At 45.3% G+C, this 26,208-nt stretch overlaps 1 protein-coding gene across 1 annotated transcript in view; it reads left to right on the top strand.

The window, feature by feature from the left end:
- Window positions 1–745: 745 nt before the first annotated feature.
- LOC138663780 (zinc finger protein 436-like) overlaps window positions 746–26,208 on the top strand; it is a 55,159-nt gene continuing 29,696 nt past the window's right edge. The window contains exon 1 of the mRNA XM_069750113.1: window positions 746–805. The gene's annotated coding sequence lies outside the window, so the exon portion shown is untranslated. The remainder of the gene's footprint in view (window positions 806–26,208) is intronic.

Genomic DNA, 26,208 nt, shown 5'->3' on the forward strand with positions numbered 1-26,208 from the left:
GGGCCTAGGTCAGAGAAATGGGGCTGTAAGGTCAAAATTGGATGTGCTGATACATAAACGGCTCGGCTCCATACACATCGTACACACGACTCAGCTCCATACGCCTTGTACACACACGGCTCTGCTCCGTACACCTTGTACACACATAGCTCCGCTCTGTACACACACGGCTCTGCTCCGTACACACACAGCTCTGCTCTGTACACACACACGGCTCTGCTCCGTACACCTCGTACACATGCGGCTCCGCTCCATACACCTCGTACACACACGGCTCCTCTCCGTACACCTCATACACATACGGCTCCGCTCCGTACACCTCGTACACACATGGCTCCGCTCCGTACACCTCGTACACACACGGCTCCGCTCCGTACACCTCGTACACACGCGGCTCCACTCCGTACACCTCGTACACACACGACTCCGCACAGCTCGTACACACACGGCTCTGCTGCGTACACCTCGTACACAGACGGCTCCGCTCCGTACACCTCGTACGCACACGGCTCTGCTCCGTACACCTCGTACACACGCGGCTCCGCTCCGTACACCTCGTACACACACGGCTCCCCTCCTTACACCCCGTACACACACGGCTCTGCTACATCCACCCTGTAAACCCCTCCTGACCCCACACATAAACTTCCCCTCATCCAGCACCATGACAACCAGCACAGCAGAGTCCTGCATACACTGAGGCCCCTGATCATGTGACCCCTGACTCCTCCCCTCCTGTGACCTCATCACAGGTCCTGTGTGCACAGAACAGCCATATATGTGGAGTGCGGCTCTGCAGGTGGAGGTAGGTGCTGGAGATTCCTCATTACTGGGCGGGGGCAGTAACCCTTTCACTACTGAGACCAGTGCAGTGATTTTGTGTTGCCACTTTCTATCATTTTTTTATTCCTTTTTCTCTGATAGTTATGACCCAACTGTGATAGACGGGAAGTAAGGAAACCCGTATTCCTCACATAGTACAGTGCTGCTTTATTGTCCCCAGATAGTATAATGTTCCCACAGTACTGCCATCCCCCACACACAGTATAATGATCCCCCAGTACCGCTATCCCCCACACACCGTGTGTTACTACTAGATGCCCCCACAGTATTGTACCAGGCACAACCCTGGCTAATAAATACTTGGAGCGCCCGTAGGACCGTGGGGTACTCGGGTTGATCCTTAATGGGATGTGTCACAGTGGCAGTGACCCGATCCGTGGCCCTGGGCGTCCAATAAAAGGAGAAAAGTGTAGAGGGAATAAAGTCTATTGAAGTAGTGTTCGTGACGCCACCGGTGGTACTTGGCCAGGGATGGCCGACGCTGCTTAAAGGGGTCCTCTGGGGATGATGCTGCAAAAAGATGGAATAGTTCCCCACAGGTAGAACTTAGTCCCCAGGGCTTTCTGTGCAGTTGGTAAGGATGATAGATGGTAAAGTGCAGGAAAGAATCAGAGGACACAAGGTTGCAGTCTCTTTACCTTTTACTGGTGCTGTTCAGGTACACGGATTACAGGTGGTCTTTGGAATCCAGTCAGCCTGGAAGCGATTCGGAATCCCCCTTGCCAGGTGGTATTGGAAGCCTTCCTTACTGCGCTGTGTTTTAAATTCCTTGCTGTCTGAGAGTTCACACAAGGACCTCTCTTTCTCTCTGTCCCTTTTAGGTGGACACGACCCGCATGGCAGGCAATGCGAGCCTTTTTATAGGTGTCCCTTCTCGTGGTGACTCCGGGCTCTATCTGCTGCGGTGCCTTCGGGTGTAATGGTGGCCAGGAGACATGGAATCTCCTGCCCACCGGTTTCTGCTGTGAGGCATACAGTTAACCCCACAACCTTGGAATTCTGGCCTCCGGTTTCTGTGCTTGATCCTGGAGTGAGCCCAATCGCAGCTCCACTCCAGTTTTTTTTCCTCCTTTGCTTCTTCTCCCCTCACAGTCTCCTACACAGTGCTCTGTCAGGAGCTGCAGAACCAGCCTTCTGCTCAGCTCCAGCTCTCCTCTTGACTGACGAGCTAACTCCTCCTCCAGCCAGAATATATCTAGGGAAGCTACCTTGAAACTCGGTCTAGAGCTCCTCCTTCTGGCCTGGAGTCAGAACATTGTTGTATGTACATGTTACCTGTTAAAGGGATCCTCCTCCCTTCCAGGCATGGCATCACCCTTCCCGTGAGGAAGGCAGCACCACTGTAACAACCGGCTTCCTGGGGTGTTACATACTCGCTTAATAATTTTTGCCAAAATTAATTATTTTTTTTACATTTAAAAACTTTTTTTTAACAAACCCTCATTAGTGCAATCATACAGCATAGATGCCTCTGATTGCTCCGGTGATACCCTGTACTTCTGTAGTGCGGGGTACTCTCCCACATGAGATCACTGTTGGCCGGACAATCATTCTGCTGATGTCTATTTCTCCCGACTCCCCACACACAACTGTTCTACTCGGCCGAGCTTTCCTATATAGAGCCTTGATGGATAGAGAGGAGGCAGGATGAGGAGGTAGTTGTTGTGAATTCTGCTCGTGGGCTCCCTCCGGTGGTTATGAGTGGTAGTGCTACTGTCTTTGGATCGCAGCATTTATCAGGTGTGTCCATTTGGACTAATTGCAATTTGGACTGGGCTATTTAGTCTTGCTTGATCCTTTTGTCAGTGCCAGTTGTCCATTGTTTTTGGAGGATTCACATCCCTGACTGGTCTCTCCTGTTTGCTGTTCTTTTCAACAAAGATAAGTTCTGGCTTTGTTTTTGCTGTCCACATGCTGTGGGCCTTATAGTTCTGTGCATTTTCATGTTTTGTCTTGTCCAGCTTTGTCTTTGTTAGGATTTTTTGCAGCCAAGCTGTATCTCTGGAGATGCAGATATACCCTCCATGTCTTTAGTCAGATGTGGAGTTCTGTATTTTCTGTAGTGGATATTTTCTAGTGTTTTAATACTGACCGCATAGTTCTCTGTCCTATTCTTTCTTTTTAGCTAGAAAGGCCTCCTTTGCTAATCCTGATTTCAGTCTGCATATGTCATTTCCCTCTCCTCTCACAGTCAATATTTGTGGGGGGCTGTCTATCCTTTGGGGATTTTCTCTGAGGCAAGATAGTTTTCCCGTTTCTATCTTTAGGGGAAGTTAGTCCTTAGGCTGTGTCGAGGTGTCTAGGGAGTGTTAGGTACATCCCACGTCTACTTCTAGTAGCGGTGCTAAGTTCAGGGTCTGCGGTCAGTACAGGTACCACCTTCTCCAGAGTACGTCACATGCTGCTCCTAGGCCACCAGATCATAACAGGTAGTATGGGAATGGGAGATGCTGATGCAGTTAGTGAGGTATAAGGAGATCCAGGAGAGGGTATGTAGACTAGAAGTAAAAAAGCGTAATAAAGTCTTAACTGGTAACAATGTGGTGCAAAAAAAGGCAATCCGCTCACCTGATGGACTTGCACTTAAGCAACACATATAGCACATGTATCAGCTGCTGCAGGACACGGGTCCATAAGAACTGTGAAGCAAGGAATCCGTTGAAGTGTCACTTGTTGCACTACTGCTGGAGATAGACGGTATACTTTCAAAACTTTAATAAATAGGTTTTATGGGTTAACACGTTTCGAGTACATCACACGACCTGTTCATAAGGTTTTGTCCTGATAAAGAGGTCTTGTGCTGTCCTCGAAACGTGTTGACCTATGAGATCCAGGTGAGTGCATAGCCTGTGATTCTGAGGGAAAAGAGGATCTGTAGTAGGAGGGAGTGGTTAACCGTGTCAAAAACAGAGGTGAAGTCTAGAAGAAGTATAGAAAATTGTCTGTTAGCTTTGACAGTAAGTCATTTGGAACTTTGGTTCATGTGGTTTCAGTGGAATCTTGGGGACGGAAGCCAGATTGTATGTTGTTGAAGAATTAATTAGATGATAGGTGGGAGGAAAGTTCTGTGTGGACCTGCTTGTCGAAGAGTTTGGAGGCAAACATGGGGCACTAGTTGAAAGTACAGATCAGGTCACTCGATGGCTTCTTCAGGATAAGTGTGATTATTGCATGTTTGAAATACGAAGGAAAGACAATCCTAGCATGCGTTACGGCTATCGAACAGCTGCAAGACGTGCAGCTGCGGCGACTCGAACTTAGTTTTCAAGCACACTGAAGATACTCTGTTAACGCCCAATCGTGTTCAGGTAACACGTTATTCAAGCACGTTCGCTCGTCACTAATGGTGGGGTATTATTTGAAGAGAAAATGAGTTAGCTTTGCTTTAGTGATGTTGGGAAGGAAGGTTATGAGTGATGGGCATTGGTCTTTTATACTGAGGGGTTGTGGTGGTTGTACATTAAAGTTTTCTTCTATAGAAATGAGAAAGGTCGGAAGGGGCAGAGTTGGCTGGAAGAGGGATATTAAAAGTGTTGAATATGTTTAGGTTGTGGGATAGAGGTCTGTGGAGTAGGAGTCCATTTTGGTGGAGTCATTATAAAATGGACTGACTCCTAAAATATGTAATAAATTGGGTTCAGTAGTTTAATGCAGGATGTGCTGTAAATGTTTTCATAAGAAATTAAGAAAGCTGAGAAATGTCCTATAAATGTCTGTTCTGTTCCTGATCTAAGGATCTCGGCTTTTAGTTGAAATGAATCTGTGCTGCACTTTATCTACAGGTGCTTCTCACAAAATTAGAATGTTATCAAAAATGTATTTCAGTTCTCCAATACAAAAAGTGAAACTCATATAGAGTCATTACAAACAGTGATCTATTTCAAGTGTTTATTTCTGTTAATGTTGATGATTATGGCTTACAGCCAATGAAAACCCGAAAGTCATTATCTCTGTAAATTAGAATAATTAACAAAAAACTCCTGCAAAGGCTTCCTAAGCATTTAGAAAGGTCCCTTAAGGTACCGTCACACTTAGCGACGCTGCAGCGATACCGACAACGATCCGGATCGCTGCAGCGTCGCTTTTTGGTCGCTGGAGAGCTGTCACACAGACAGCTCTCCAGCGACCAACGATGCTGGTAACCAGGGTAAACATCGGGTAACTAAGCGCAGGGCCGCGCTTAGTAACCCGATGTTTACCCTGGTTACCATCCTAAAAGTAAAAAAAACAAACGCTACATACCTACCTACCGCTGTCTGTCCTCCAGCGCTGTGCTCTGCACTCCTCCTGTACTGGCTGTGAGCACAGCGGCCGGAAAGCAGAGTGGTGACGTCACCGCTCTGCTTTCCGGCTGACCGACGCTCACAGGAGTACAGGAGGAGAGCAGAGCACAGCACTGGAGGACAGACAGCGGTAGGTAAGTATGTAGTGTTTGTTTTTTTTTACTTTTAGGATGGTAACCAGGGTAAACATCGGGTTACTAAGCGTGGCCCTGCGCTTAGTTACCCGATGTTTACCCTGGTTACCAGTGAAGACATCGCTGAATCGGTGTCACACACGCCGATTCAGCGATGTCTGCGGGGAGTCCAGCGACCAAATAAAGTTCTGGACTTTCTTCCCCGACCAACGACATCACAGCAGGGGCCTGATCGCTGCTGCCTGTCACACTGGACGATATCGCTAGCGAGGACGCTGGAACGTCACGGATCGCTAGCGATATCGTCTAGTGTGACGGTACCTTTACTCTGTTTCAGTAGGCTCCACAATCACGGGGAAGAGTGCTGACTTGACAGATGTCCAGAAGGCAGTCATTGACACACTCCGCAAGGAGGGTAAGCCACAAAAGGTCATTGCTAATGAAGCTGTCTGTTCACACAGTGCTGTATCCAAGCATATTAATGGAAAGTTGAGAGGAAGGAAAAAGTGTGGTAGAAAAAGGTGCACAAGGGATAACCGCAGCCTTGAAAGGATTGTTAAGAAAAGGCCATTCAAAAACTTGGGGGAGATTCACAAGGAGTGGACTGCTGCGGAAGTCATTGCATCAAGAGCCACCACACACAAAGGTATCCAGGACATGGGCTACAAGTGTCGCATTCCTTCTGTCAAGCCACTCATGGCCAATAGATAAGGCCAGAAGTGTCTTACCTGAACCAAGGAGAAAAAGAACTGGACTGTTGCTCAGTGGTCCAAGGTGTTGTTTTCAGATGAGAGTAAATTTTGAATTTCATTTGGAAATCAGGGTTCCAAGAGTCTGGAGGAAGAGTGGAGAGGAACACAATCCAGGCTTCTTGAGGTCTAGTGTGAAGTTTCCACAATCAGTGATGGTTTGGGGAGCCATGACATCTACTGGTGTAGGTCCATTGTGCTTTATCAAGACCAAAGTCAGCTCAGTTGTCTACCAGGAGATTTTTGAGCATTTCATGCTTTCCTCTGCCGACAAGCTTTTTGGAGATGAAATTTAATTCTCCAGCAGGACTTGGCACCTGTCCACACTGCCAAAAGTACCAATACCTGGTTCAAAAACAACAGCATCACTGTTCTTGATTGGCCCGCAAACTAGCCTGACCTTAACTCTATATAAAATCTATGGAGTATTGTCAAGAAGATGAGACTCCAAACCCAACAATGGAGACGAGCTGAAGGCCGCTATCAAAGCAACCTGGGCTTCCATAACACCTCCATGCCGTGCCGCATTGATGCAGTAATTGATGCAATAGGAGCCCCGACCAAGTATTGAGTGAATTTACTGAACATACATCTCACTAGGCCAACATTTTGGATTTTAAAATCATTTTTCAAGCTGGTGTTATAAAGTATTCTAATTTACTGAGATAATGACTTTTGGGTTTTCATTGGATGTAGGCCGTAATCATCAACATTAAAACAGAAATAAACAGTGAAATAGATCACTCTGTTTGTAATGACTACATAATATGAGTTTCACTTTTTGTATTGAAGAACTGAAATAAATGAACTTTTTGATGATATTCTAATTTTGTGAGAAGTACCTGTCTTACTCAGTAGTGAGGCAGTGCTGTGGAGTCGGAGTCAAGGAAATTGAAGAGTCGGAGGTTTTGTTTAATGATTCCACAGTCCTGGTGAGATAGCGAAGATATGAGAGCTGTGAAGTAGTCCTGTTTAGCACAGGTGAGAGTCGACTTGAATGTGTGAATTGCTTGTTTGAGTGTGATAAAGTCTTCCTGAGAGTGAGTTTTCCCGCTCTGCCACTCTTAATGCTTGCCGTTGTTTTTTTTTATATTGGTGTACCAGGGTTTGCTATTTATTCATCACCTTCTGTTGTTTTCGAAAGGGACAACCGAGTCAATAATTTATGCTAGTTTGAAGTTGTAGAAAACAGTGGCTGAGTCTTCGAGTTAACATATGTTACACGTCAGTAGAAGAGAGTCAGTCAAGATGTGAGAGGCTTCTGCGGTTGTGTGCTAGCTGCTGGACTTTGAGGGAGCAGGTGAAGAGGATGGTCATGAGAGTAGGAGTAGATGGTTTTTAGATATGGGTAGAGGTGAGGTTAATAGAAACAGGTGAAGCTGAGATCTGGGGTATGTGTCTGTTTTTGTATTGAAAAATAATACCCTGAGAAACTTCTTAATGTTACACTCACAATCCTAACTTTATTTTCTGTGAAATAATACAAGGTTTTCTAAATATTTTAAACTTATAAATCTGAAAATTGTGATGTAAATTTGTATTCAGCCCCCCTGAGTCAATACTTAATAATAATAATAAATTTTATTTATATAGCGCCAACATATTCCGCAGCACTTTACATTTTAGAGGGGACTTGTACAGACAATAGACATTACAGCATAACAATAAACACAGATCAAAACAGATACCAAGAGGAGTGAGGGCCCTGCTCGCAAGCTTACAAACTATGAGGAAAAGGGGAGACGCAAAAGATGGATGGTCCAATTGCTTTAGTTGTTCGGACCAGCCAAGGTGTAAGAATCGGGTGTTCGTGTAAAGCTGCAGGAACCGGTTGTGAGCCTAAGTATGTAACATCCACGCGAGGAAGGATGAATGAACGCCACCAGGGCAGTTTGCACTGTTGTATACCAAATACGTTTGATAATTGGCATGCAGCTGTCATGGTCAGGACATGGTTAATGTCCTGTCAGGGTTAATTTTTGCTAGCCTCTTTTCTATATTGTGAGGGGTATTTATACTCGCTCGTAGCCTGGTTTCTCTGTCAGCTATAGATTCTGTTTCTGTCTGTATGCGTGACTCCTGGATTGTGTGCCTGGTTTGCATAGCGTTGTCTTGCTTTCTGTGCTTTACCCTGTTTGTGTTCCTGGCTACTGAACTCTGGCTTTGCTTCTGACGATCCCCTGTCTCTCTGTTTTGGTACCTCGTAATCTCCTGGCTACGACTTCTGCTTGTTTGATAATTCTTTAGTGCTTGTCCCTTCTCTGTTTCCCTGGCATCTGGCTCCGCCCCCTTTTCCTCCTCCCACTCTGTCACATGGTCTAGGTCCTGTTCGTTACCTGTACACTCTGTTTCATGTCAAAGGTCCTGTGGGTTCAGGTTAGTAACTTGGCATTTTGCTCAGCTGCTGTGTGCAGCTTCCCCTGCAGCATAGATATCCAGGCACCGTGACAGCAGCTTTGCAAAATTACAAGTATTTGGTGCTCAGCATTATGACAAAAGCGAGAAAATTATGAAAATTGAAGAGAATGCGGCACTCGCCCTTTTGCAGTGAAGTCGTTATCTTTATTATACCATAAAGGTATCAACAAACAAAATCCATGGGAGCGGCAGGTGTTCAGAGGGATGCGGGGAGAGGAAAGTGGACGACGGCCGTTTCGCGCGGGCTGCGCTTCAATGGGTCCAGGTGCTTCATTAACACGTCATTTCCTTGTAAAGGCTTTTGACGTGTGCACACAAACATGCATAAATAAAGTGCAAAACATTAACATGTGCATAGTTAAAAACATATTTTTAAACGTTTTTCCAATGTAGAAAAATAAACAAGGACAGTATAGAACGTATACCACAAATTTGCTTTAACAGGAAATGAAATCACGGACAAAATGAGAAATAGGGCCGATGTGCAGAGGATTTTTAACTATTCATAAATGAAAAAAACTGCAGTTACCACATTTATAATTCTCTTCTGGGGCATTCTTTCTTAGCCAGTTGAGTCAATGATTATGATTTTGAGTTCGCCTATATGCAAACTGTGGAGCATTTTCGTATATCTCGGCTATATCTCTTTCTGACTGCAATACGTGCCAGTTCTTACGAATTGCTGAATGTATTGCATTATCCATGCGCTATAGTGACTGCAGTTTTTGTCATTTACGCATAGTTAAAAATCCTCTGCACATTGGCCCTATTTCTCATTTTGTCCGTGATTTCATTTCCTGTAAAAGCAAATTTGTGGTATACGTTCTATACTGTCCTTGTTTATTTTTCTACATTGGAAAAACTATCAGACCTATAGTCACTAGATTCAAAGAACATTAGAACTCCATAACCTCTGGCAAAGGGTGATTAAGATTAATTCAACATATGAAGGAGAAGCATAATTCTAACCCTGACTTATTAAAGTTTGCTGGTGTTGAAGTGGTTAAATATCCTATACAGGGAGGCAACCACAATAGAGTATTAATGCAACATGAAGCCAGATGGATAACTGGTGCACAGGGTCCGATTGGTCTAAATAACAGGTTAGATCTATCAGTATTTTTGTAAAATGCTAGCAATCCGCAATAATGATGTTACCATATAATTTTAATTATGCACATATGTTAATGTTTTGCACTTTATTTATGCATGTTTGTGTACACACGTCAAAAGCCTTTAAAAGGAAATTACATGTGTTAATGAAGAGCCTGGACCCGTTGAAGCGCAAACCGCGCGAAACGGCCGTCGTCCACCTTCCTCACCCCGCATCCCATTGAGCACCTGCCGCTCCCATGGATTTTGTTTGTTGATATCTAAGTATGTAACAGTACAGAAACAGAGGGTTATTAAATGCATAAAGCGTGTGAGAACATGATGCGAGGAGCCTGGTTATGGTAAAAATTTTGAATGGGCAACACAGGGGTCGTTAGGTTAATGTGTTGAGGCGGTAGACCGGTCTGAACAAATGGAATTTTAGGGCACGCGTAAAACTGTGTGGATTGGGGATTAATCGTATGCACCTGGGTAGTGCATTCCAATGAATTGGCGCAGCACGTGAAAAGTGTTGGAATCGGGAGTGGGAGGTTCTAATTATGGAGGATGCTAACCTGAGGTCATTAGCATATCTGAGGGCATGGGTAGGGGGGTAGAATGCAGGGGCTGACTGGCAAATTTTAGCCTGGGGGGCAAGCACACAGCAGTGGCCCATGAGTAGCGGCCCATCCTTAAAGGGGTTGTCGGATCTTAAGCTACATGTCTACAGTCACTATGTGTGAATCCTCATATCGCGCGCACTGTGCGCTGTGAGGATTCTCCGGTGCCTGCGCCGGGAACAGGTGGTCTTGTGACTGCAAGCATGCGATATATATATATATATATATATATATATATATATATATATATTTATATTATGACACGCACAGGCACAGTCCCACTGTATAATCACAAACACACAGCCCCACTGTATAGTCACACACGCGCACAGCCCCACTGTATAATCACACACACACACACACACACACACACACGGCTGGAAAGGGACAAAAAAGCACCCCTGCCACAAAAAACCCCACCAGTCCACATACTCAAACACTCCCCACCCCCTATCAGTGAATTTTGCTATACTTTGTCCTGCCCTTCAACACTCCTCTTAAAGGCGTTATTTGAAGAGCCACATGTGAATGGCGCCGAAGTGCGCATGATCGACCACAGATCCATTTACATGGTGCTCTTTAGAGCTCCAGCTCTCAGGATCATGGGGGTCTCAGCGGTTAGACCCCGGCGATTCTAAGTTCTCGGCATAGGAGATTACTTGGGATAATCCATTTTAATGGATTTTCCAATTTTTTTTTTAATTTTCCCATAAAAAACCTGAAAATAATAAACCAGTATTGACCTTTCCAATGACCAATGTCACCTCTCTGACAACAGAACAGGAGAAATGGTACCGTGCAGTGTATATATACAGGACAGGAGGAGTGTTACTGTGCAGTATATATATACAGGACAGGAGGAGTGGTACTGTGCAGTGTATATATACAGGACAGGGGGAGCGGTACTGTGCAGTGTATATATACAGGACAGGAGGAGTGGTACTGTACAGTGTATATATACAGGACAGGAGGAGTGTTACTGTGCAGTGTATATATACAGGACAGGAGGAGTGTTACTGTGCAGTGTATATATACAGGACAGGGGGAGCGGTACTGTGCAGTGTATATATGCAGGACAGGAGGAGCGGTACTGTGCAGATATACAGTACAATACAGATAAGGCCACATTCACACTTTCAGCATTTGGTCAGTATTTTACATCAGTATTTGTAAGCCAAAACCAGGAGTGGGTGATAAATGCAGAAGTGGTGCATATGTTTCTATTATACTTTTCCTCTGGATTGTCCCACTCCTGGTTTTGGCTTACAAATACTGATTAAAATACTGAACAAATACTGACCGTGTGAACGTGGGCTTAATACAGGTACTCATTAGGGTGGAATCACACTAGAATATGGCATTGCATGTGATATGCAAACGATACCCGGCTCTTGCTCTGCTGCGAGCGTGAGCCAAGTGTCCGTGCTCCAATACTCTCGCAGCATAGATGTGGAGGAGAAGGAGAAATTAATTTCTCCATCTCCTCAATGGTCTGAGTCGCCGTGTATCGGACTGCAACATCTGCTGAGAAAAAAAAAACGACTCCACACTGACAGCAAGTGGGAAGAAAATTGTACCACTTTTGTGGAAGAAAATGGAACCAATTTTTTTTTATACTCTTTATTAGCCCATGTGGCAACATTTCTCTTCCATATCAGAGAAATGTTCAGTTATGGATCCAAAACATTGCCACATGGGCCAATAAAGAGTCCGCTACTTTTCTAACAATTAATCAGGCTCCCTCGTTCCTGTATCCATGGCTCCTTATCCCTGTCCTTGTCTGCATGGCTCCTTATCCCCATCCTTGTCTGCATGGCTCCTTATCCCCGTCCTTGTCTGCATGGCTCCTTATCCCTGTCCTCGTCTGCATGGCTCCCTATCCCCGTCCTTGACTGCATGGCTCCTTATCCCCCTCCTTGTATGCATGGCTTCTTATCCCCGTCCTTGTCTGCATGGCTCCTTATCCCCGTCCTTGTCTGCATGGCTCCTTATCCCCGTCCTTGTCTGCATGGCTCCTTATCCCCGTCCTTGTATGCATGGGCTTCTTATTCCCGTCCTTGTCTGCATCACTCCTTATCCCCGTCCTTGTCTGCATGGCTCCTTATCTCCGTCCTTGTCTGCATGGCTCCTTATCCCCTTCCTTGTATGCATGGCTCCTTATTCCCATTCTTGTATGCATGGCTCCTAATCCCCGTCCTTGTCTGCATGGCTCCTTATCCCCATCCTTGTCTGCATGTCTCCTTATTCCCGTCCTTGTCTGCATCGCTCCTTATCCCCGTCCTTGCCTGCATGGCTCCTTATCCCTGTTCTTGTATGCATGGTTCCTATTAAAAAAAAACATCCTACTTACCTTCATTGAATGCCCTTGCAGCATCTCATTCCGGTGCCAGCAGCTCCTGTGGCCGGGTGATCACGTGTCTCGCGCTCATTAAGGTAATGAATATTTACTCCACGCCTATGGGAGTGGAGAGGGGTGAATACTCATTACCTTAATGAGCGGAGGACACATGATCGCTCGGCCTGAAGAGCTGCTGGCACAGGAATGAGATGCAGCCAGCGCGCGCAAGGAAGGTAAGTAGGATGTGTGCTGGAAGCCGGCAGCTGTGCACGCTATAAGAGAAATGAATATTCACTACCAGCGCAGTGAATATTCATTTCTCTTTAGTAGCGGCACAGGCTTTAGCCACAGCCACCGGCTCCTGTCTCTGTGACCAGCTGCTCCCCCTCCATCTTTCTGAGACAATGACTCGTGTACAGGTCCTTCTCAAAAAATTAGCATATAGTGTTAAATTTCATTATTTACCATAATGTAATGATTACAATTAAACTTTCATATATTATAGATTCATTATCCACCAACTGAAATTTGTCAGGTCTTTTATTGTTTTAATACTGATGATTTTGGCATACAACTCCTGATAACCCAAAAAACCTGTCTCAATAAATTAGCATATTTCACCCATCCAATCAAATAAAAGTGTTTTTTAATAACAAACAAAAAAACCATCAAATAATAATGTTCAGTTATGCACTCAATACTTGGTCGGGAATCCTTTGGCAGAAATGACTGCTTCAATGCGGCGTGGCATGGAGGCAATCAGCCTGTGACACTGCTGAGATGTTATGGAGGCCCAGGATGCTTCAATAGCGGCCTTAAGCTCATCCAGAGTGTTGGGTCTTGCGTCTCTCAACTTTCTCTTCACAATATCCCACAGATTCTCTATGGGGTTCAGGTCAGGAGAGTTGGCAGGCCAATTGAGCACAGTAATACCATGGTCAGTAAACCATTTACCAGTGGTTTTGGCACTGTGAGCAGGTGCCAGGTCGTGCTGAAAAATGAAATCTTCATCTCCATAAAGCATTTCAGCCGATGGAAGCATGAAGTGCTCCAAAATCTCCTGATAGCTAGCTGCATTGACCCTGCCCTTGATGAAACACAGTGGACCAACACCAGCAGCTGACATGGCACCCCACACCTGTTGTGAGTTCTGTTTTTGGGCTCCCTCTGGTGGTTACTGATGGTACTGGGTGACTTGTGTTCTCTGCGGTCTCTGGTGTCCACCTGTTCCATCAGGTTATGGGAGTTTCCTATTTAACCTGGCTTTTTTGTCATTTCCTCGCCGGCTATCAATGTAATCAGCGTGTCTTTTTACCTCTGCTCCCTGCGTCTGTTATCTTCAGGACAAGCTAAGTTTTGATTTTCCTGTTCCACGTTTTGTTTAATTTTTGTCTTAGTCCAGCTTGCAGAGATGTGTTTCCTTGCTGCTGGTTGCTCTAGTGGGCTGAAATTACTCCTCATGTTCCATGAGTTGGCACATGAGTTCAAGTAATTTCAGGATGGTTTTTTGAAGGGTTTTTCGCTGACCGCGCAGTTCACTTTTGTATCCTCTGCTATCTAGCTTTAGCGGGCCTCATTTTTGCTGATTCTATTTTCATAACTACGTATGTGCTTTCCTCTCATTTCACCGTTATTACATGTGGGGGGCTGCTATTTCTGTGGGGTGTTTCTCTGGAGGCAAGTGAGGTCTGTGTTTCTTCTTATAGTGGAAGTTAATCCTTCGGCTGGCGCGAGACGTCTAGGAATCATCGTAGGCACGTTCCCCGGCTACTGCTAGTTGTGTGTTTAGGTTCAGGATCGCGGTCAGCTCAGGTTCCATCACCCTAGAGCTTGTTTTGTTTTTATGCTTGTCCTTTTGTGATCCCCTGCCATTGGGATCATGACAGTATAGCCGGCCAATAAAAAATCGGTCATCGTTTTGGCTGAAGTAGGAGGAAAAGTAGTCTGAGGAAGTTTTTTTTTTTTCCCCTCCTCAGTGTTTGCTGCCTAGCCTTAATTGCAGCTTGACTGCTTCTTTCCTCCTCTTAATCCTTGAATGGCTCTGACCTCAGCTGTTTATCATGGACGCCCAGAGTTTTTTTCTGGAGATAGATCTAGTTTTCTGAATTTTAGGAACAATTGCACGTTGTTTCTTTCCTTGAAATCTCGCTCCTCTGGAGACCCTGCTCAGCAGGTCAAGATTGTTATATCTTTCCTGCGGGGTGACCCTCAGAATTGGGCATTTGCATTGGCACCAGGGGATCCTGCGTTGCTCAATGTGGATGCGTTTTTTCTGGCATTGGGTTTGCTCTATGAGGAACCTAACCTAGAGATTCAGGCTGAAAAAGCTTTATTGGCTCTCTCTCAGGGGCAAGATGAAGCAGAAATATATTGTCAGAAATTTCAGAAATGGTCGGTGCTTACTCAGTGGAATGAGTGCGCTCTGGCTGCAAAATTCAGAGATGGCCTTTCTGAGGCCATTAAAGAGGTTATGGTGGGGTTCCCGGCGCCTACAGGTCTGAATGAGTCCATGACTATGGCTATTCAGATTGATCGGCGTTTACGGGAGCGCAAACCTGTGCACCATTTGGCGGTGTCTTCTGAACAGGCACCTGAGATAATGCAATGTGATAGAATTCAGTCCAGAAGTGAACGGCAAAATTATAGGCGGAAAAATGGATTGTGTTTTTATTGTGGGGATTCAGCTCATGTTATATCAGCATGCTCTAAACGCACAAAAAAGGTTGATAAGTCTGTTGCCATTGGTACTTTACAGTCTAAGTTCATTCTGTCTGTGACGCTGATTTGTTCATTATCATCCATTTCCGTCGATGCCTATGTGGATTCAGGCGCTGCCCTGAGTCTTATGGATTGGTCATTTGCCAATCGCTGTGGGTTTAGTCTGGAACCTCTGGAAGTTCCTATTCCTTTGAAAGGAATTGACTCTACACCTTTGGCTATGAATAAACCTCAGTACTGGACACAAGTGACCATGCGTATGACTCCCGTTCATCAGGAGGTGATTCGCTTCCTGGTACTTTATAATTTACATGATGTCTTCGTGCTTGGTCTGCCATGGTTACAAACTCATAACCCAGTCCTGGACTGGAAAACAATGTCTGTGTTAAGCTGGGGATGTCAGGGGGTTCATGATGATGCATCTCCGATTTCTATCGCTTCATCTACTCCTTCTGAGGTTCCGGTATTTTTGTCTGATTATCGGGAGGTTTTTGAGGAGCCTAAGCTCAGTTCGCTTCCTCCTCACAGGGATTGCGATTGTGCTATAGATTTGATTCCTGGCAGTAAATTCCCTAAAGGTCGTTTGTTCAATCTGTCAGTGCCAGAGCATACTGCTATGCGGAATTATGTTAAGGAGTCCTTGGAAAAGGGACATATCCGTCCATCTTCGTCCCCTTTGGGAGCAGGTTTTTTTTTTGTGGCCAAAAAAGATGGTTCCTTGAGGCCTTGCATAGATTATCGTCTTTTGAATAAGATTACAGTCAAATATCAGTATCCTTTGCCATTGTTGACTGATTTGTTCGCTCGCATTAAGGGGGCTAAATGGTTCACTAAGATTGATCTTCGGGGTGCGTATAATCTTGTGCGGATAAGGCAGGGTGATGAGTGGAAAACCGCATTTAATACGCCTGAGGGCCATTTCGAGTATTTGGTGATGTCTTTTATGCACGATATTTTCCGTGAATATCTGGATAAATTTATTATCGTGTATTTGGATGATGTTTTGGTTTTTTCTGATGACTGGGAGTCTCATGTTCAGCAGGTCAGGAAGGTGTTTCAGGTCCTGCGGGCCAATTCTTTGTTTGTAAAGGGTTCTAAATGTCTTTTTGGAGTCCAGAAGATTTCTTTTTTGGGGTATATTTTTTCCCCTTCTACTATTGAGATGGATCCCGTCAAGGTTCAGGCTATTTGTGACTGGACGCAGCCTACATCTCTTAAGAGTCTACAGAAGTTCTTGGGCTTTGCTAATTTTTATCGTCGCTTCATAACTAATTTTTCTAGTGTTGTTAAGCCTTTGACGGATTTGACTAAAAAGGGTGCTGATGTTACTGATTGGTCTCCTGCGGCTGTGGAGGCCTTTCAGGAACTTAAGCGCCGGTTTTCTTCTGCTCCTGTGTTGCGTCAGCCAGATACGTCGCTTCCTTTTCAGGTTGAGGTCGATGCTTCCGAGATCGGAGCGGGGGCGGTTTTGTTACAGAGAAGCTCCGATGGCTCAGTGATGAAGCCATGTGCGTTCTTTTCTAGAAAATTTTCGCCCGCTGAACGGAATTATGATGTTGGTAATCGGGAGCTTTTGGCCATGAAGTGGGCATTTGAGGAGTGGCGTCATTGGCTTGAGGGTGCTAGACATCGTGTGGTGGTCTTGACTGATCACAAAAATCTGATGTACCTTGAGTCTGCCAAGCGTCTGAATCCTAGACAGGCTCGTTGGTCACTGTTTTTCTCCCGTTTCAATTTTGTGGTTTCATACCTGCCAGGTTCAAAGAATGTGAAGGCGGATGCTCTTTCTAGGAGTTTTGTGCCTGACTCCCCTGGAAATTCTGAGCCCACTGGTATCCTTAGGGATGGGGTGATTTTGTCGGCTGTCTCCCCAGACTTGCGACGTGCTTTGCAGGAGTTTCAGGCGGATAAACCTGATCGTTGTCCGCCGGAAAGACTGTTTGTTCCGGATAATTGGACCAGTAGAGTCATCTCCGAGGTCCATTCTTCTGTGTTGGCAGGTCATCCTGGAATATTTGGTACTAGAGACTTGGTGGCCAGGTCTTTTTGGTGGCCTTCCTTGTCGAGGGATGTGCGTTCTTTCGTGCAGTCTTGTGGAGTTTGCGCTCGGGCTAAGCCTTGCTGTTCTCGGGCCAGTGGATTGTTGTTACCTTTGCCTATCCCGAAGAGGCCTTGGACGCACATTTCCATGGACTTTATTTCGGATCTCCCTGTCTCTCAAAAAATGTCCGTCATATGGGTTGTGTGTGACCGCTTTTCTAAGGCTGGTTTCACATTTGCGTTTTTTTGGGTGCGTTTTTGCGGTAAAAAACGCAAAAAAATGCATGGTGAAAAAACGCATGTAAACGCATGCAAATGCTGCGTTTTTTTGACGCATGCGTTTTTGCATGTGGTGTAAAAAACGCGGCGTTTTACCGCGTTTACATGCGTTTTTTCATGCGTTTGCGTTTTTTAAACGCATGCTGAGAAATGTGTGACAGCTGCCAATCATTAAAAAAAAGTAAAAAACCCACTATAAACAGAAATAGTTAGGGTTAGGGGTAGGGTTAGGGGTAGGGATCATAACCCTAACCCTAAAGAGATCCTAACCCTAACCCTACCCCTAACCCTAAGGGATCCTAACCCTACCCCTAACCCTAACCCTACCCCTAACCCTAACCCTAAGGGATCCTAACCCTACCCCTAACCCTACCCCTAACCCTACCCCTAACCCTACCCCTAACCCTAAGGGATCCTAACCCTACCCCTAACCCTACCCCTAACCCTACCCCTAACCCTAACCCTACCCCTAACCCTAAGGGATCCTAACCCTACCCCTAACCCTAACCCTACCCCTAACCATAAAGGGGTTAGAGTTAGGGGTAGGGTTAGGATCCCTTAGGGTTAGGGGTAGGGTTAGGGTTAGGGGTAGGGTTAGGGTTAGGGGTAGGGTTAGGATCCCTTTATCACCTTTACGTTGGGTGGTGGCATATTAGTGTGTTTTAAGTGTTTTTAATAAAAAAACGCATGCGTTTTTTAACGCAAAAAACGCATGCACCAAAAAACGCATGCGTCCCCATTGACTCCAATGCATTTTTCGACACAAAAAAAACGCATGAAAACGCATGCGTTTTTTTTTGGTCCAAAAAACGCTTCTAAAAATACTACAAGTAGCATTTTAGAAAAAAAACGCATGCAGTAAAAAAACGCATGCGTTGCAAAACGCGACCAAACGCATACACAAAAAAACGCATGCGTTTTCAATGTTAAATATAGGAAAAAAAACGCATGCGTTTTTTTGAAAAAAAAACGCAGCAGACAAAAACGCAAGTGTGAAACCAGCCTAAGATGGTTCATCTGGTACCCTTGCCTAAGTTACCTTCCTCCTCTGAGTTGGTCCCTCTGTTTTTTCAAAACGTGGTCCGTTTGCATGGCATTCCGGAGAACATCGTTTCTGACAGGGGATCCCAGTTTGTGTCTAGATTTTGGCGGACGTTCTGTGCTAAGATGGGCATTGATTTGTCCTTTTCGTCTGCATTCCATCCCCAGACGAATGGCCAGACGGAACGAACTAATCAGACTTTAGAAACTTATTTAAGGTGTTTTGTTTCTGCTGATCAAGATGACTGGGTTTCCTTTTTGCCGCTTGCCGAGTTTGCCCTTAATAATCGGGCTAGTTCTGCTACCTTGGTTTCTCCTTTCTTTTGTAATTCGGGGTTTCATCCTCGTTTTTCCTCTGGTCAGGTGGAGCCTTCTGATTGTCCTGGAGTGGACATGGTGGTGGATAGGTTGCATCGGATTTGGAGTCATGTGGTGGACAATTTGAAGTTGTCCCAGGAGAGGGCTCAGCAGTTTGCTAATCGCCATCGCCGCGTGGGTCCTCGACTTCTTGTTGGGGACTTGGTGTGGTTGTCTTCTCGTTTTGTTCCTATGAAGGTCTCTTCTCCTAAGTTCAAGCCTCGGTTCATCGGTCCCTATAGGATCTTGGAAATTCTTAACCCTGTGTCGTTTCGTTTGGATCTCCCGGCATCATTTGCTATTCATAATGTGTTCCATCGGTCGTTGTTGCGGAAGTATGAGGTACCTGTCGTTCCTTCGCTTGAGCCTCCTGCTCCGGTGCTGGTGGAGGGTGAATTGGAGTATGTGGTGGAGAAGATCTTGGATTCTCGTGTTTCCAGATGGAAACTCCAGTATTTGGTCAAGTGGAAGGGTTATGGTCAGGAGGATAATTCTTGGGTGATTGCCTCTGATGTTCATGCTGCCGATTTGGTCCGTGCTTTTCATAGGGCTCATCCTGGTCGCCCTGGTGGTTCTCGTGAGGGTTCGGTGACCCCTCCTCAAGGGGGGGGTACTGTTGTGAGTTCTGTTTTTGGGCTCCCTCTGGTGGTTACTGATGGTACTGGGTGACTTGTGTTCTCTGCGGTCTCTGGTGTCCACCTGTTCCATCAGGTTATGGGAGTTTCCTATTTAACCTGGCTTTTTTGTCATTTCCTCGCTGGCTATCAATGTAATCAGCGTGTCTTTTTACTTCTGCTCCCTGCGTCTGTTATCTTCAGGACAAGCTAAGTTTTGATTTTCCTGTTCCACGTTTTGTTTAATTTTTGTCTTAGTCCAGCTTGCAGAGATGTGTTTCCTTGCTGCTGGTTGCTCTAGTGGGCTGAAATTACTCCTCATGTTCCATGAGTTGGCACATGAGTTCAAGTAATTTCAGGATGGTTTTTTGAAGGGTTTTTCGCTGACCGCGCAGTTCACTTTTGTATCCTCTGCTATCTAGCTTTAGCGGGCCTCATTTTTGCTGATTCTATTTTCATAACTACGTATGTGCTTTCCTCTCACTTCACCGTTATTACATGTGGGGGGCTGCTATTTCTGTGGGGTGTTTCTCTGGAGGAAAGTGAGGTCTGTGTTTCTTCTTTTAGGGGAAGTTAATCCTTCGGCTGGCGCGAGACGTCTAGGAATCATCGTAGGCACGTTCCCCGGCTACTGCTAGTTGTGTGTTTAGGTTCAGGATCGCGGTCAGCTCAGGTTCCATCACCCTAGAGCTTGTTTTGTTTTTGTGCTTGTCCTTTTGTGATCCCCTGCCATTGGGATCATGACACACACCATCACTGACTGTGGGTACTTGACACTGGACTTCAGGCATTTTGGCATTTCCTTCTCCCCAGTCTTCCTCCAGACTCTGGCACCTTGATTTCCGAATGACATGCAAAATTTGCTTTCATCAGAAAAAAGTACTTGGGACCACTTAGCAACAGTCCAGTGCTGCTTCTCTGTAGCCCAGGTCAGGCGCCTCTGCCGCTGTTTATGGTTCAAAAGTGGCTTTACCTGGGGAATGCGGCACCTGTAGCCCATTTCCTGCACACGCCTGTGCACGGTGGCTCTGGATGTTTCCACACCAGACTCAGTCCACTGCTTCCTCAGGTTCCCCAAGGTCTGGAATCGGTCCTTCTCCACAATCTTCCTCAGGGTCCGGTCTCCTCTTCTCGTTGTACAGCGTTTTCTGCCACATTGTTTCCTTCCAACAGACTTACCATTGAGGTGCCTTGATACAGCACTCTGGGAACAGCCTATTTGTTGAGAAATTTCTTTCTGGGTCTTACCCTCTTGCTTGAGGGTGTCAATGATGGCCTTCTTGACATCTGTCAGGTCGCTAGTCTTACCCATGATGGGGGTTTTGAGTAATGAACCAGGCAGGGAGTTTATAAAAGCCTCAGGTATCTTTTGCATGTGTTTAGAGTTAATTAGTTGATTCAGAAGATTAGGGTAATAGGTCGTTTAGAGAACCTTTTCTTGATATGCTAATTTATTGAGACAGGTTTTTTGGGTTATCAGGAGTTGTATGCCAAAATCATCAGTATTAAAACAATAAAAGACCTGACAAATTTCAGTTGGTGGATAATGAATCTATAATATATGAAAGTTTAATTGTAATCATTACATTATGGTAAATAATGAAATTTAACACTATATGCTAATTTTTTGAGAAGGACCTGTATAAGCTGAGGGGGGCGTTTTCAGCTAAAAAAAAAAAAATATGCTGAAAAACTCGGCTTTATACACGAGTATATACGGTATACTACATTCTATTATATACACAGATACATATTATATACCTTGTTAAGGAATATAGAGCGGTGTAAATATTATATAGAGTAGAGATGTGGCAGTGTATATATAGTGTGAATTCTACACTATATACATAGCGCCACACTATATAAACATCTCTAGACTATTATATATATATATACAGTGGGGCAAAAAAGTATTTAGTCAGTCAGCAATAGTGCAAGTTCCACCACTTAAAAAGATGAGAGGCGTCTGTAATTTACATCATAGGTAAACCTCAACTATGGGAGACAAACTGAGAAAAAAAAATTCAGAAAATCACATTGTCTGTTTTTTTATCATTTTTTTTGCATTTTATGGTGGAAAATAAGTATTTGGTCAGAAACAAACAATCAAGATTTCTGGCTCTCACAGACCTGTAACTTCTTCTTTAAGAGTCTCCTCTTTCCTCCACTCATTACCTGTAGTAATGGCACCTGTTTAAACTTGTTATCAGTATAAAAAGACACCTGTGCACACCCTCAAACAGTCTGACTCCAAACTCCACTATGGTGAAGACCAAAGAGCTGTCAAAGGACACCAGAAACAAAATTGTAGCCCTGCACCAGGCTGGGAAGACTGAATCTGCAATAGCCAACCAGCTTGGAGTGAAGAAATCAACAGTGGGAGCAATAATTAGAAAATGGAAGACATACAAGACCACTGATAATCTCCCTCGATCTGGGGCTCCACGCAAAAGCCCACCCCGTGGGGTCAGAATGATCACAAGAACGGTGAGCAAAAATCCCAGAACCACGCGGGGGGACCTAGTGAATGAACTGCAGAGAGCTGGGACCAATGTAACAAGGCCTACCATAAGTAACACACTACGCCACCATGGACTCAGATCCTGCAGTGCCACACGTGTCCCACTGCTTAAGCCAGTACATGTCCGGGCCCGTCTGAAGTTTGCTAGAGAGCATTTGGATGATCCAGAGGAGTTTTGGGAGAATGTCCTATGGTCTGATGAAACCAAACTGGAACTGTTTGGTAGAAACACAACTTGTCGTGTTTGGAGGAAAAAGAATACTGAGTTGCATCCATCAAACACCATACCTACTGTAAAGCATGGTGGTGGAAACATCATGCTTTGGGGCTGTTTCTCTGCAAAGGGGCCAGGACGACTGATCCGGGTACATGAAAGAATGAATGGGGCCATGTATCGTGAGATTTTGAGTGCAAACCTCCTTTCATCAGCAAGGGCATTGAAGATGAAACGTGGCTGGGTCTTTCAACATGACAATGATCCAAAGCACACCGCCAGGGCAACGAAGGAGTGGCTTCGTAAGAAGCATTTCAAGGTCCTGGAGTGGCCTAGCCAGTCTCCAGATCTCACCCCTATAGAAAACCTTTGGAGGGAGTTGAAAGTCCGTGTTCCCAAGCGAAAAGCCAAAAACATCACTGCTCTAGAGGAGATCTGCATGGAGGAATGGGCCAACATACCAACAACAGTGTGTGGCAACCTTGTGAAGACTTACAGAAAACGTTTGACCTCTGTCATTGCCAACAAAGGATATATTACAAAGTATTGAGATGAAATTTTGTTTCTGACCAAATACTTATTTTCCACCATAATATGCAAATAAAATGTTAAAAAAACAGACAATGTGATTTTCTGGATTTTTTTTTCTCAGTTTGTCTCCCATAGTTGAGGTCTACCTATGATGTAAATTACAGACGCCTCTCATCTTTTTAAGTGGTGGAACTTGCACTATTGCTGACTGACTAAATACTTTTTTGCCCCACTGTATATATATACTAGATGGTGGCCCGATTCTAACGCATCGGGTATTCTAGAATATGCATGTCCTCGTAGTATATTGCCCAGTCATAGTATATTGCCCAGCCACATATTATATTGCCCAGCCACGTACTATATTGCCCGGCCACGTACTATATTGCCTAGTCACGTAGTATATTGGCCAGCCACGTAGTATATTGCCCAGCCACATAGTATATTGCCCAACCACGTAGTATATTGCCCAGCCACGTAGTATATTGGCCAGCCACGTAGTATATTGCCCAGCCACGTAGTATATTGCCCAGCCACGTAGTATATTGCCCAGTCATGTAGTATATTGCACAGCCACGTAATATACAGCACAGAGCCACGTAATATATTGCCCAGCCACGTAGTATATTGCCCAGTCACGTAGTATATTGCCCAGCCACGTAGTATATTGCCCAGCCACGTAATATACAGCACAGAGCCACATAATATATTGCCCAGCCACGTAGTATATTGCACAGCGACGTAGTATATTGCCCAGCCACGTAGTATATTGCCCAGTCACGTAGTATATTGCCCAGTCACGCAATATACAGCACAGAGCCACGTAGTATATTGCCCAGCCACGTAGTATATAGCACAGCCCACGTAGTATATAGCATAGCCCACGTAGTATATAGCATAGAGCCGTAGTATATAACAGGCCACGCAGTATATAACATAGCCCATGCAGTATAAAACACAGCCACACGGGTACAAACAATCGTCCAGACCAGCATATCGCAGAACAACTGATCAAACTGGTAAAGAGGGCAAACCTAAAATTCCCGGACAGTAAAATCCTTCTGTCATCGCTGCTCCCAAGAAAGGACATATGCAGGCAAACCACCCAAGCCATCAATACAGAACTGACTGAAAGGATCAAGACTGTGCCAAACGTGACCCTGGCACAACACCTCTCCATAAACATCAGTCACTTGCACGATGATAAACACCTCAACAAACAAGGGGTCAGCCTCCTGGCCAAAGAGCTGAAGGACATCGTGCTAAACAGAGACCCCGGGCCTGGATTCAACAGTGGCCATAATCACACTGGAAGACCCCCGAGAACGATAAAGCAGAAAACCCCAAGGCTACCTCCTGAAGCTGGAAACAAAGCTCTCCACCCAGTGTCAGACCATCAGAGGTGGAGACCTCCACGGAGGAGACCACCGAGCCCACACAGACACATGCAGAGCAGAGATAGGAATGAGATAAAGAACCTGCTCAAGGAACTGCGCAGAATACTAATGTGACTGGATGGAACCAAGCACCGCTATAAAACGGTCAGAAATCCAATTTGTCCCACACAGCCATACTCATTACAAGGTATATACACACAAACCACACAGAAGAATGTCTTCACTTACAATCAGCAGCTGGAATATCCAGGGTCTCAACGCCTCAACCTTCGGATCTAAAACAAAGGACCCTGATTTTATACAAAGTCTGAAAAATATAGACATTCAGATCCTCCTGGAAACATGGACCAGAGCCGAAAACGAATCCCTGGTGCCTATTGGATACAAGGAATTCTGGGTCCATGCCCAGAAAAATAAAAACATCAAACAGGGCCGGGGCTGAGGAGGAGTAGCGATCTGGTATAAAGAGGAGCTCCAGCAGTACATCAAACCGGTGAAGAAAGGAGGCAGCCACATATGGATCAGAATCAGCAGCTCCATCCTCACCGGTCAGTCTGATGTCCACCTCTGTGCCACCTATATACCACCACCAGAGTCCCCCTACTTCAATCCAGACTGCTTCGAGATCTTACAAAGAGAAGCCGCCCATTATCAGGCCCTGGGCAAAGTTCTCATCTTTGGAGACCTCAATGCAAGAACAGGGAGAGAGAGAGCCTTCCTGACCACGGATGGAAACATCTACATACTTGGAGCAGAGAATGACGGCCAAGACCCTGTACACACTGAGAGAAACAGCTATGACAGTACAGTCAACAAAAGTGGCAGAAAGCTCCTGAACGTATGTAAAAGTTTAGGACTTCATATCCTTAATGGACGAAGCAAGGGTGACTCCTTAGGAAGGTATACACTAAACTCCCATGTAGGGAGGAGTGTAGTTGATTACGCCATTACAGACCTGAACCTGGCAGATGTCAGCGCCTTCATAGTCACCCCACAAACGCACCTGTCAGACCACAGCCAACTTCTTCTGTACATGAAATCTACAGAGAAACCATCCACTCAGAAGCCACAGCAGAGCGGCCTCTTCACCCGGCCTCCATCCTACAAATGGTCCAAAATGTCGGCACTAAAGTATAAAGAAGCTTCCAGCAGACCTGAAATACAGCGGATGCTCCACCACTTCTACAACCTCGAGTACATGCCAAACCCAGAGGGAGTGAGCCAAGCCGCAAAGGACCTCAACAATATATTCCACGCAATGGCCAGACTGTCCCACCTTAAAAAAGTCGACTACAAGAGACCAAAAGAAACACAGGTCAATGGCTGGTTTGACAAAGAATGCAAAGCTGTACGGAAGACCCTGAGAACAGCCTCCAACAAGAAACACAGAGACCCCAACCACCTGGGTCTGAGGGAAGCCTATGACTCCATACAAAAGCAGTACAAAACCATCCTCAGGAGGAAGAAGCAGAGTTACATCTCTACCAAGCTTAACCAACTCCAAGACGCCCTCCAAGACAACTCCTTCTGGGATCTATGGAACCACATGGGCACCAAAGACAAGAAAAACAACAACCATATCCAAAATGGCAACCTCTGGCTCCAATACTTCAGAGACCTCTATAAAGACATTCCAAAGGAAGGACTAAGCCAAGAACAGGAAAACATAATGGCGAAACTAAAAGCAATGGAGGAAAAAATCAAAAACTTCCAAAACCCGGTGGATACACCTATAACACTACAGGAAGTAACCGAGAGACTCTCCTCCATAAGATGTAGAAAAGCCGGTGGCCTGGATGGAATCCTACCAGAAATGCTGAAGTACAGCCCACCAGAAATACAGGCTGCAATGGTTAAACTCTTCAATATTGTACTGAGTGCCGGCTACTTCCCTCGTACCTGGAACCAAGGCCTCATCACACCCATCCACAAGAGTGGGGACAGGTATGACCCAGCCAACTACAGAGGCATATGCGTCAGCAGCAACCTGGGAAAACTGTTCAACAGTATCCTGAACAA

Source organism: Ranitomeya imitator, chromosome 2, assembly GCF_032444005.1.
Source record: "Ranitomeya imitator isolate aRanImi1 chromosome 2, aRanImi1.pri, whole genome shotgun sequence".
Lineage (NCBI taxonomy): Eukaryota > Metazoa > Chordata > Amphibia > Anura > Dendrobatidae > Ranitomeya > Ranitomeya imitator.